The sequence below is a fragment of the Rutidosis leptorrhynchoides genome, chromosome 6, assembly GCF_046630445.1.
Source record: "Rutidosis leptorrhynchoides isolate AG116_Rl617_1_P2 chromosome 6, CSIRO_AGI_Rlap_v1, whole genome shotgun sequence".
In the NCBI taxonomy this organism is placed as follows: Eukaryota; Viridiplantae; Streptophyta; class Magnoliopsida; order Asterales; family Asteraceae; genus Rutidosis; species Rutidosis leptorrhynchoides.
In genome coordinates this window covers 66,941,662-66,954,189 of record NC_092338.1, presented here as the reverse complement: position 1 = coordinate 66,954,189, position 12,528 = coordinate 66,941,662, and the positions used below count along the sequence as shown (strand labels likewise).

The window sequence follows — 12,528 nt, the reverse complement described above, 5'->3', positions numbered from 1 at the left end:
GGAAAAGCATGTCATCTTCCAGTAGAAATTGAACACAAAGCATTTTGGGCTTTGAAGACATGTAATCTTGATTTACATGAAGCCGGACGTCTACGATTAAGTCAACTAAACGAATTAGAAGAATTAAGACATGAAGCATACGAAAATTCGTTAATCTATAAAGAAAGAACGAAGAAATGGCATGATAAAAGAATCAGAAGTTCAAAAGAATTTAAAGAAGGAGACAGAGTTCTTCTTTTCAATTCACGATTCAAGCTATTTCCTGGAAAATTGAAATCAAGATGGTCTGGACCATTCATAGTCAAAAGAGTTTTCCCATACGGAACAATAGAATTAATAAATTCAAATGGGATGGAATTTAAAGTTAATGGTCACAGAGTTAAACATTACATACATGGTCCGATGGAAGTCGACAACGAAGTTAATCACAATTTCGACACCACAGCTAACTAAGTGTGGGGAGAATCAAGTCTTTAAAGGATAATATGTATTTCTGTTAGAGTTAGAGTGTCTGTTTTCGTGTAGTTCTCGAAAATGGAACACGTATGGTCTTTCCCTAGCAGACCCTAAAGAACTAGTCTTCTCCCCCCATTCTGAATTTTTATTTTTTTTTAGGTTTTTACGAAATGAAGACTGCCTGTGAACTAAACCATGGTCTAATGCTACACGCTTTGATCACTAAACGTAATAATGACATACTACCGAGTGAAATAGTATCAGTAATCAGAGAAAGAATGGACGGAGTTAGAAAAGAATCCAGATGCGAAGATAATAAGTTACAATTTGGTAAAGGAAAATCAAAATCCGCAGCGAAAAGAAGAGCACGACACTTAGAACGATGTCACAAATGCGGAAAATGGTCACATGGAGGTAAATGTTCCAATAATCAAACCTATTCAAATACCGAATTTGTTACTTTATGCAGAGACGGACCGTTCATATGTTTAGAAGAAAAGACACTGAATGCTCGAGGTTACGCCTATGTAGCCATGGAAAACCAATTAAACCGACTATCTTATGAATGGAATAGATCATATAACTAAGAAATCTATTTCACAGGTATGTCTGTACAGTTTTTTTATTTTTATTTTTATTTTTAACCTTTTGATAATAAACGCTAATTTGTTCGCTAAAAAGTATTAAATTGGTATTAAATAAAATTAGGTTTGGCGACCGAAATTATTGATATCATTCAAAAATTTATTACATCACTGCGAAATTTAACGTTTATTCTTAAGGTATAAATATCTTTAATCAATCAACCCAAAATATTTCAAAAATTCGTCATGAGTTAAATTAGGTCTTGGAACCGAAATTACTTTACCGAAAAGAGGGGCGCATATTTTTGATAATATTTGATTGATTAAAGTGGGATAAAAAGACAAAAAGATTTTTAAATTTATTTTTACCATGTTTTTAAAAATTAATATTTAAATCTTAAATTAATATTGTAAACTTTGTAAAAACAATATATTTAAAATTGTAAATATTTGAAAAATTAAAATAAGTTTGGTGTGAATTTATAATATGAATTTTTAAATTAAGTCTGGTGTGAATTTTTAAAATATGAATTTTTAATTTTATGCATTTCAAATTTTAAGTTTGGTGTGATTTTTTTAATATTAATTTTGAATTTTAGATTTAAGTTGTGTGAATTTAAAAACAAAAATTTACTTTATCTCATTAAGTTAAGAATATGATTTTTAAAATTCGTCGTAAGTTGAAGACTAGGTCTTTGAACCGAAATTGCTTTACCCGAGGGAGGGACGAGAACTTTTATTATCATTATTTTTAATCTTATTGAATTAGAGTATGCCAAAAACATTGAAAAAACCCAAAAATCTTAGCTTTTAAAACAATCGCTACAAAAAGACAAATTTTAAGATTTTGTCGAAGGACGGACTAGGACATCAATCCGAAACGACCTCGTCCTAAATAACAAGGGAAACAAAATTTTAAAATTAAGTACTTAATTGTTTCAAAAGTTAATGATTTAAAAAAAAAAAAAAAAAAAAAAAAAACAAACTCCGCGACTCGCGGAGTTTGAAGTGCAAAACCTCCGCGACTCGCGGAGGGACCGAAAATCAGAAAAAAAAATATAAAGAGCTGAACGATCAGTTCACTCAACCACAAAAACACAGCGAATTAAACTGCGAAAAAACCCCGAAAATACACCCAAAAACACCCCAAAAATCCCAATTTTTAACCGTTAATCACCAAATTTTTTGCTAAAATCATGTTGAAAAGGATGCTATCTAAGAATTACTCAAGAAAAACGGTAAATTTCTACACCTAAACACCATTTAATTCGAAATTTGGTGTTCTTGAGCTATTTTTTCCCCAATTTGATTTTGATGCTTTTTAGTGTAATTAAGCTTAAATTGTTTATGTATTATGCTTGTATAACCTAGATTGATGCTGTTTAACATGATTAGAAGCCTTAAACTTCAAATTTTGAGTAATCTAGGGTTTGTGTTCTTGAGCAAATTTGGGGCTTTTTGATATAAACAGGTTATGGCCGATTTTTGTCATGAATTGTTGCTAAATTAAGTAGTGTAACATGTTTAGGTAGTTAAATGATCCAAACTTTGAGCCTAAACATGATTTTGAGAATTAAAGTGGACTTTTTCAAGTCTAAAATTCATGAACTTGATTTTTGAAAGATAATGCCATTTGAGACTTGTTTGATTGTTAGTAATGATTATTTTGACATGTTATTTGAGTTGAATGCTTATGAACTTGGCAAAAATTTTCGTATATGCTTATTTGAAAAAGTGTAGATTTGATAAAAATGTGAAAATAAGCTTAAGTTTGATATAAATTGATAATGTCATTGTAATTATTTTGATTGATGATTTTGCTGACACTAATGCATATTTGGATGCACAAAATTTGTGTTTGATGTGTTTTGCAGAATGAAAGGGGTGAATCTTCATCCCAAGCCCGCAATGCTCCTGCTGAGAATTTGGAACAACAGGAGGTGGATAACTACTACAAGCAGGATGTACCTCATCCAGTCATGACCTTTTCCGATATGCATTTGGAAGAGTTGCACCCGAACCTGAGATTTGACAGACTTTGGATAGATTATCCAAAATATCAACGGGGTTTGCATACTCTTCACTCTAAGGTTGTTGAGGTACCGAGGGTCATAGAATGGGGACCCTTAGAAGCTGTAGAATTGGCCGGGCCAATTAGGGAATTACTTGTACAGAGGTATGGTAATTCTTCTTTTAATGACTGGATATGTTTATTCACCATACGTAGACCTGTATATAAAGTATGGTGTGAAGAATTGTTATGTAGTATAGAGTTAAATGATCGGGTAGCTAGTTTAACCGATCGTTCTTTTATTAGATTTTTGTTAGGCGGTTCGATGCGCCACATGTCTTTACTAGACATGGCTCAGGCTTTACGTATATATACGCCTGAGGAGTTAGCGTCTGCCGATTGTAGGGGATTGATACTAAACGGTAGAAAGATAGATGAGAATTTTGATACACACGGTGTGTGGAGTCAAATGACAAGCCATCACCGTTTCAAAGGGGGAAACTACTCTTATTTGGATATAGATAGAGCCGAATTAAGAGTGATACATAGGTTTTTAGCTAATTCGATTACACAAAGGGGTAAGAACAAAGAAAAGGTAAATGAACAAGATTTATTTTACCATATGTGTATTCGAGACCCACAGAGCGCTGTAAGTATACCATATTGTGTGGGTTATTATTTATCAGCTATGGTTCGGGGGATGCGTCCACATAGCATAATAGGAGGTGGTATTTTTATTACTTTGATTGGTGAATATCTCGGTGTGGATATAAGTCGGGGGGGATTATTACTAGAAGAGCCGGAACCCCGCGATACTATAGGTTTAAATGTATACCATGGTGCGAAAGTTTTGAAGAGGCGAAATAACGCCGCAGTACGATACCATGGTAGACATCCACAGGTGGAGAGAAACCAGCAACAAGGTAATGTAGGAGGGGGGAATGAGATGCAAGAAATGCATAGGTTTATAGCTTCTCAGGAATACGAAAATGCTAGACAGAGAGCATTTGAAGATTGGCAAGTTCATCAGAACCAGATCATAGCTCATTGCCAACATATAGGTAGAAACTATATTCCTACACCGAAACCCGTCTTCCCTCCTTGGTCTATAGAGATGCAGCCACCATATCCTACGTATGACCCTGCCGAAGCATTCTATAGCACTTATGGTTATGCCTGGAACCCCTATTGGTACCAATATCATCCTTAGTTTACTTATTATTTTTTTTATTATTTTGTAATTTGTAATTATTGATACATTTAATATTTTTGTTAATATTGTAATCATTTTTATAATTATCTAACTTTTATTCTTAAACTTTAATAATTTTTGAATGTGGGGTAATATACCAAACTTCAAAAATATGTATATATGTTTGCAGTTTATCTTATGTACACAACAGGGTAAAACAACGCATTTTCAAAGACTGGCATTAAGTTCAGCAAAAGCAACTAATTTTGACGACAAGATGAAAAATATATGTGAAATAACAACAAGACGGAATGAACAAATGATGTGCACCATTTATCATTCAGCAAACAAACGCCAATATATTTGGAAACTTTGGTAAAAATTTAATCATTTTCACACAAATCACCCTCAATAATTGTTACTGATTTCTTGCAAATGAGGGCATTGCAAGATCTTAAGTGTGGGAAGGGGTTAAATTCTTTCGGATTTTAAAATTTTTATATTAAACACTTGGTTACCATTAAAAATACTAGTAAAGCAGTAGTTGTATTAGAATCTAGTGCTCTCTGATAAAAAAGAACAGCCCTAGTCTTATATACTGACTACCCAATTCTAGTAAAATTTTTCAAAATTTTCAATTAAATGAATTCAAAATCATGTTTATACATATTTATGAACGATAAAACTAGGTTTTAACACCGAAATTATTGTTACCTCGGAAAGGACATAAATTGAGAAACAAACTAAAATGTTAAAATTCATTTAAAATGGAATAGAGGACGATAAAAAGGAAAATAAAAGCCAAGTGTGGGAAAATTTACCAAGTTATCTTAAACATATGTCACATATATCTGTAACAAATAACTGAAAATACTTTTGCTTTGGACTAAACTAAACTGTTTTACCCGATGAAAGAAAAGAAAAGATGGATCTACACGATGAATCAATTCCATCACTAAAAGGAAGTAAAGTCTTCCGAAAAAGACACGCGCTTCTTGATTTAGGTCATGAAGTTGTCGTCCAGACCAGCTGTAGGTTGACGAAAAATCTAGAAAAGTCATCACTAAAATCAGCAGGAAATCCACGGACCTCAGCATTAAACAGGGTCGCCAAGTGGTCAGATTTATCCTAACCATGAGAAGGATTTATCTCGTACAATGGGGGGCACCATGCAAATTAGCTGGATAAGACTAATGAATCAGATCCCCAGAAAGGATAATCTCCTTAAAGATTAAAAATCAGCTTTTAAGACTGATATTACTCAATCCTAGAGATTGACCTTAAAGATTGAGAATTCAAACTCATGGAATTCAATGATATCTAAACTCGAGCTTAAACGAGAAAATATTTTGATCAAAATTACAAACCGATTTGTTTTCTGAAAACCCTATTTTCAATGCGTTCATTACCATTGAACGTAAAATCCTAGGAATTCACCTGGAATTCATTAGGTCACCTGAACCAAATCGAGTGTCAACCGTAAGAACGGTGGTTGCATAGTGGTCAAAGACAGGACCTTGTGCCATACCGAAAAATTATAAGGGTGAGCTTTACTAATGCTCCTACCAAGGATAGTAATTGCGTCCGACACGTTATAGACCATAATCAAAAGCATGTCACGGGACATTGCCTTAAACAGTTGCTTGTTCAACGCTTTCCTTTCAACCGGACGGTAGTTTACCGAAAGGTAATATACGGGACAAGTAAACTGGACGTGTTGCTTTCCAAATACAAGGTTAGCAAGTGGGTGACACAAAACCGCAAGTTTTGAGCTAAAATTTTCAAATCTGAAACCCACCAAACCCACAAAAATATTTTGCAAACACCGGTAAAGGGTTATTCCGGAAAACTTATCTAGGGTAAAAACTAGATTTAATTTTCAAAAGATCAAATGTTTTCATAAAGATCCAATTTCCTTAATGGATCTAAATTTTTATAGTCATGTGGGACTGTAAACCATATCGTTACTACCATTGTTTATACCGCCGTATAGAAATCACTGATGTACAAAGTGTGAAGAATAAAGGAGTGATTCTAGTATTTCAAGACGATATTGCTTGAGGACAAGCAACGCTCAAGTGTGGGAATATTTGATAATGCTAAAAACGAACATATATTTCATAGCATTATTCCTCAAGAAAGACAAGCTTTTAGTTGCAATTGTTCTATTTACAAGTGATATTCGTTTGTATAATAAAAGGTGAAGACAAAAGACAGATTCGACGAATTGAAGACGCAAACGACCAAAAAGCTCAAAAGTACAAAAGACAATCAAAAAGGTTCCAATTATTGATAAGAAACGTCTCGAAATCACAAGAGTACAAGATTCAAAACGCAAAGTACAAGATATTAAATTGTACGCGAGGACGTTCGAAAATCCGGAACCGGGACCAGAGTCAACTCTTAACGCTCGACGCAACGGACTAAAAATTACAAGTTAACTATGTATATAAATATAATATAATATATAATTAATTATATATATATTATATATATATATATTAAAAACCGTCGGCAGAGAAAACTCCAAGGACTGAGCTGTAAAATTAACCTCCGCGACTCGCGGAGTTTGAAGGGGATTTTGCCGCGAGTCGCGGAGCCCCAAATTTTAAATCTGGCTATAAAGCAAACCGAATTCTGATCAAAATATTCATATTCTATTTTCTCTCTTCTCTCAATATATACGATATATATATATATATATATATATATATATATATATATATATATATATATATATAATTTATATTTTAATTTTAATTTTAATTATAATTCTAATAATAAGGGTATGTTAGCGAATGTTGTAAGGGTGTAAGTCGAAATTCTGTCCGTGTAACGCTACGCTATTTTTAATCATTGTAAGTTATGTTCAACCTTTTTATATTAATGTCTCGTAGCTAAGTTATTATTATGCTTATTTAAAACGAAGTAATCATGATGTTGGGCTAATTACTAAAATTGGGTAATTGGGCTTTGTACCATAATTGGGGTTTGGACAAAAGAACGACACTTGTGGAAATTAGACTATGGGCTATTAATGGGCTTTATATTTGTTTAACTAAATGAAAGTTTGTTAATGTTAATATAAAGATTTACAATTGGGCGTCCCTATAAATTACCATATACACTCGATCGGACACGATGGGCGGGGTATTTATTTGTACGAATAATCGTTCATTTAACCGGACACGGGAATGGATTAATAGCCACTAGAATAATTAAAACAGGGGTGAAATTACATTCAAGGGTAATTGGTGTAATTGTTAACAAAGTAGTAAAACCTTGGTTTACACGCAGTCGATAACCTGGTGTATTCATTAAACAAAGTATTAAAACCTTGTTACAATTCGAATCCCCAATTAGTTGGAATATTTAACTTCGGGTATAAGAATAATTTGATGAGGACACTCGCACTTTATATTTATGACTGATGGACTGTTATGGACAAAAACCAGACGGACATATTAAATAATCCAGGACAAAGGACAATTAACCCATGGGCATAAAACTAAAATCAACACGTCAAACATCATGATTACGGAAGTTTAAATAAGCATAATTCTTTTATTTCATATTTAATTTCCTTTATTTTATATTTAATTGCACTTCTAATTATCGCACTTTTATTTATTGTTATTTAATCGCACTTTTAATTATCGTACTTTTTAATTATCGCAATTTTATTTTATCGCACTTTTATTATTCGCAATTTCATTATCGTTATTCACTTTACGCTTTAATTTAAGTCTTGTATTTATTTTATATTTTACATTAGGTTTTAACTGCGACTAAAGTCTTAAAATCGACAAACCGGTCATTAAACGGTAAAAACCCCCCTTTATAATAATAATATTACTTATATATATATTTGTATTTTTAATAAAAGTAAACTAATATAGCGTTGAGCTTTGTTTAAAGATTTCCCTGTGGAACGAACCGGACTTACTAAAAACTACACTACTGTACGATTAGGTACACTGCCTATAAGTGTTGTAGCAAGGTTTAAGTATATCCATTCTATAAATAAATAAATATCTTGTGTAAAATTGTATCGTATTTAATAGTATTTTCTGCTAAAATTAATAACTATTTTATATACACCTCGCATAACATCAAGAACCCACCTAATTAAGCGATATTTCGAATCTTGTTTTTGAAAAAGATATCGTAACGCGGAGTGGTCCGTGTATACAATCGTTTTGGAAAGCACAAGATAAGATCGAAACTTGTCAAAGGCAAACACTACCGCGAGAAGTTCTTTCTCGGTGGTAGTGTGATTCAATTGTACCCCAGTCAATGTTTTGCTTGCATAATAAATTGGTCTAAAGTGTTGGTCAACCCTTTGACCAAGCACCTCGCCAAGCGCATAGTCGCTCACATCGCACATCAATTCAAAGTCTTTGTCCCAATCGGGAGAGATAAGAATCGATGGATTGATGAGCTTTTCTTTCAACAAGTTAAATGCCTCGGTGCAATCATCATCAAATAAGAAAGGTTGGTCCGTTTCTAACAATTTGGTCATGGGGCGGGCGATTTTTGAAAAATCCTTTATGAACCGACGATAAAATCTTGCGTACCCAAGAAAACTTCGGATTGCTTTCACATCCGACTGTTTAGGAAGGTCTTTTATCACACTAAATTTAGCTTTATCTACCTCAATTCCCGCCTTTGAAATTTTATGACCCAAAACTACCCCCTTGTTGACCATGAAGTGACATTTCTCCCAATTAAGTACCAAGTTTTCCTTTTCGCAACGGGTCAACATTTTATTAAGATTTTTAAGACAATGGTCAAACGAGTCCCCAAACACCAAAAAATCATCCATGGACACCTCCATCGTGTCCTCTACCATATCCGAGAAAATTGTAAGCTTGCATATTTGGAATGTCCCCGGGGCGTTGCACAACCCGAAGGGCATTCGTCGGTATGCAAAGGTACCATAGGGACACGTAAAGGTCATCTTTTCTTGGTCCTCGTGATCTATGGAGATTTGGAATTATCCCGAGAACCCGTCAAGAAAACAGTAAAACTCTTTCCCACTTAAACGTTCAATCATTTGGTCAATATACAGGAGAGAGAAATGATCCTTTCTCGTGGCATCGTTGAGACGCCGATAATCTATACATACCCGCCATCCCGTGATGGGTCGGGTCGGGACAAACTCGTTTTGGTCATTCAAGATCACCGTGGTCCCACCCTTTTTGGGCACCACTTGGACGGGACTCACCCATGGTGAGTCGGATATTGGGTAAATAAGGCCCGCATCTAGCAATTTAATAACCTCCTTTTTCACAACCTCTTTCATATTAGGGTTAAGTCTCTGTTGTCTTTGGACAACCGGTTTAAAGTTCTCCTCCATGAGGATCTTGTGAGTACAATATGATGGATTGATCCCCGGGATATCCGTGGTCTTCCATGCTATCGCTTTATGGTGAGACTTGAGAAGTGAGACAAGCTTTGACTTTTGGTCAACGGTGAGTCTAGATGAGATTATCACCGGAAGTTGGCTTGATTCTTTAAGATAAGCATACTCAAGATGCTCGAGGAGCTCTTTAAGCTCAAGAGTAGGAGGTTCTTCCCATGAAGATTTGATTCTTAATCTATCTTCATTAGGGATAGCCTCGAATGACTCTTCCCGAGGTGTTTCACTTTCCAGCTCACTTTCATCAATATTAACATTCATCAATTCATTAAAGTCGGCTTCTAAGTCCACAATTTCATTTTCAAAGATTTGGTTAACCCCCCAAAAGCTTTTTAAGCTCCTCATCAACATAAAGGTCAATATGGTCAAGGGCATAACACTCATCATCATCGGTATTGCTCGGTTTCTTCATAGCTTCCAGGATATTTATGGGCACACGCTCTTCGCCAACTCCAATGTTGAGTTGGTTGCGTTGTACCAAGATGATGGTGTCGGCAGTAGCAAGAAATGGTCTTCCTAATATGAGGGGGACTTGAAGGTCCTTGGCGATTCCAATAGTGGTGTCAAATGAATGGTTGGCCAATCTTATACGAATTCGGGTCGATTTAAGAGGTCCAGGGCCAAGTCTTTCGTAAAGTGAATAGGGCATTAGGTTAATGCTTGCTCCTAAATCGGCAAGTGCATTGAACACTTCGGAGTCACCGAACTTACATGGGAAAACAAATTTTCCCGGATCTCCCAACTTTTTAGGAATCCTTGGCCTTGATACAAGTATCTTATTGCACTCCTGTTCAATAAAGAAAGATGTTTCCTCATGGTATTTACCCCTTTGAGAGATCAACTCTTTAATGAAGTGTCCATAGTTGGGCATTCCTTTGAGCACATCGGTAATTGGCAATTTGACCGACACATTTTTCATCATATCTTGAAACTTTTTGTATTGAGCCACCAGCTTGTCCTTCCTTAAAGCTTTTGGATATGGAACCGGCCTTGTAACCTTCAAAGGCTCTTTACCCTTATCCTTACCATTTTCATCATTACCCTTACCTCGGTTGAGTTAACCTTTTCTTTACCATTCTCCTTATTAACCCCGATTTCCTCCTCGATAAAGCTAGGTAGTGGTTCTTGGGTGATAAAGGGGTGTGGGTTTGGATCCTCGATCCCTTCATTCAAGGGTAGACCACTTCAAGTGGTTATGGCATTGAAATTTTCATTTCAATTTGGGTAGTTAGGGTTTTGATTGGTGTTGCTCTCAATAGAAATGACCCTTGTGTTGTTGTTGTTTTGGTTTTGTTGTCGGTTGTTATTGTAATTGTTGTTTGGGTTGACTTGGGTGTTGGGTGGCAATGTGCCTTGAGGTCTCTCGGCAACTTGGATTGAAAGTCTCCCAACGGTACTCTCTAGGTTTTGAAATGATGCTTGTTGGTGCTTCAATTGTTGCTTCAAGAACTCGTTCTCCTTTAACAAAAATGCTTTGGTGCTTTCTGCCTTCTTAATGTAGTTTTGCATGATCTCCTCTAAACTTTTAGAAGGCTTAGAAGAATGGTTGTTTTGTTGATTATAACCTTGGTTATTTTGTGGTTGACTATAACCTTGGTTGTTTTGATAATTTTGATTGCTTTGGTAATTTGAGTTGGGTAGGTGGTTATAAGGTTGATTGCTGAAAGGTTGTTGGTTTTGAGTTTGGTAATTGTTGTTTCGGTTTTGGTAATAGTTGGAGTTGTAACCTTGGTTTCGGTTTTGGTTTTGGTTGGTGAATCCGGGTGGTACATTGGTTTGATTGTTGAAGGACACTTGCTTTTGGTTAGGGTTGTAGTAGCTTTGGTTCAATTGATAAGAATTGTTGCCTTGGTTAGATGTTCCACCCCTTTGATAGTTTTGATTACTCACATAATTGACATGAGCATCCGAATTTATGGGAATGTCATCCAAATTAATGTGAATGCATTCATTGATTTGGGGACAATTCTTGGTGAGATGTGGTCCATCGCACCTTTGACAACCTACTTGCATTGCAACTATCGATTGTTGTAGCTTCTTCAACTCTTTCCCATACATTTGAAATTGATTGTTTAAGCTTGCAAGGGTGATTTGACCGTTATTACTCTCCACTTGAGCTACACTTTTCCTTGATAAATCTCGTGGTGAAGGTGCCCATTCGTAAGTATTAACCGAGATATCCTCTAACAAATTTTCGGCCGCATGCGGTGATTTGTACATAAACACTCCTCCTGCAGAAGAATCAAGATGTTGTCTAGTCAAAGGAGTAGTACCTCGGTAGAATGTGCTGATGTACTCCTTCTTTGTCAAACCATGTGGTGGGCAAGCTCTTAGCATTTTCTTGAACCGTATCCATACATCATACAAAGACACATCACTCCGTTGAGTGAATGCATTAATTTACATCCTTAATCGTTCCGCCTTTGATGGTGGAAAGAAATGATTAATAACAACGTCGCTTAGATCTTGAAAAATCCTAATTGAATCGGGAGGTAAATTCCTTAACCATGCATTCGCATCACCTTGAAGAGTAAACGGAAACGCCCTCAATTTATATGCATCATCGGTAACATCCTTGTTCTTATAGATATCACAAATGTCGTTAAATTAGTGAAGGTGTTCAAAAGGATTCTCTTCTATTAACCCATGAAATAGTATATCCTTGATCATTGTGAAGAAATTACCCTCGGTCTTCCAATTATCGGCCCCGATGGGCCGTTTAGTAATAGTCGGAGGCACCACCGTTGGTGCAACCAACCTAGCGTTCCACATTGGCGTATCATTAGGATCATCTTGTATCTCTTCATTAACCGGTAGACCATGACCAATTGGATTACCCTCTTCACCTCCTTCCATATCTATC

General features: G+C 35.4%; 1 pseudogene; it reads left to right on the top strand.

Annotated features, from left to right (window-relative positions):
- LOC139853716 (TMV resistance protein N-like) overlaps window positions 1-12,528 on the top strand; it is a 273,112-nt pseudogene that overhangs the window by 104,494 nt on the left and 156,090 nt on the right.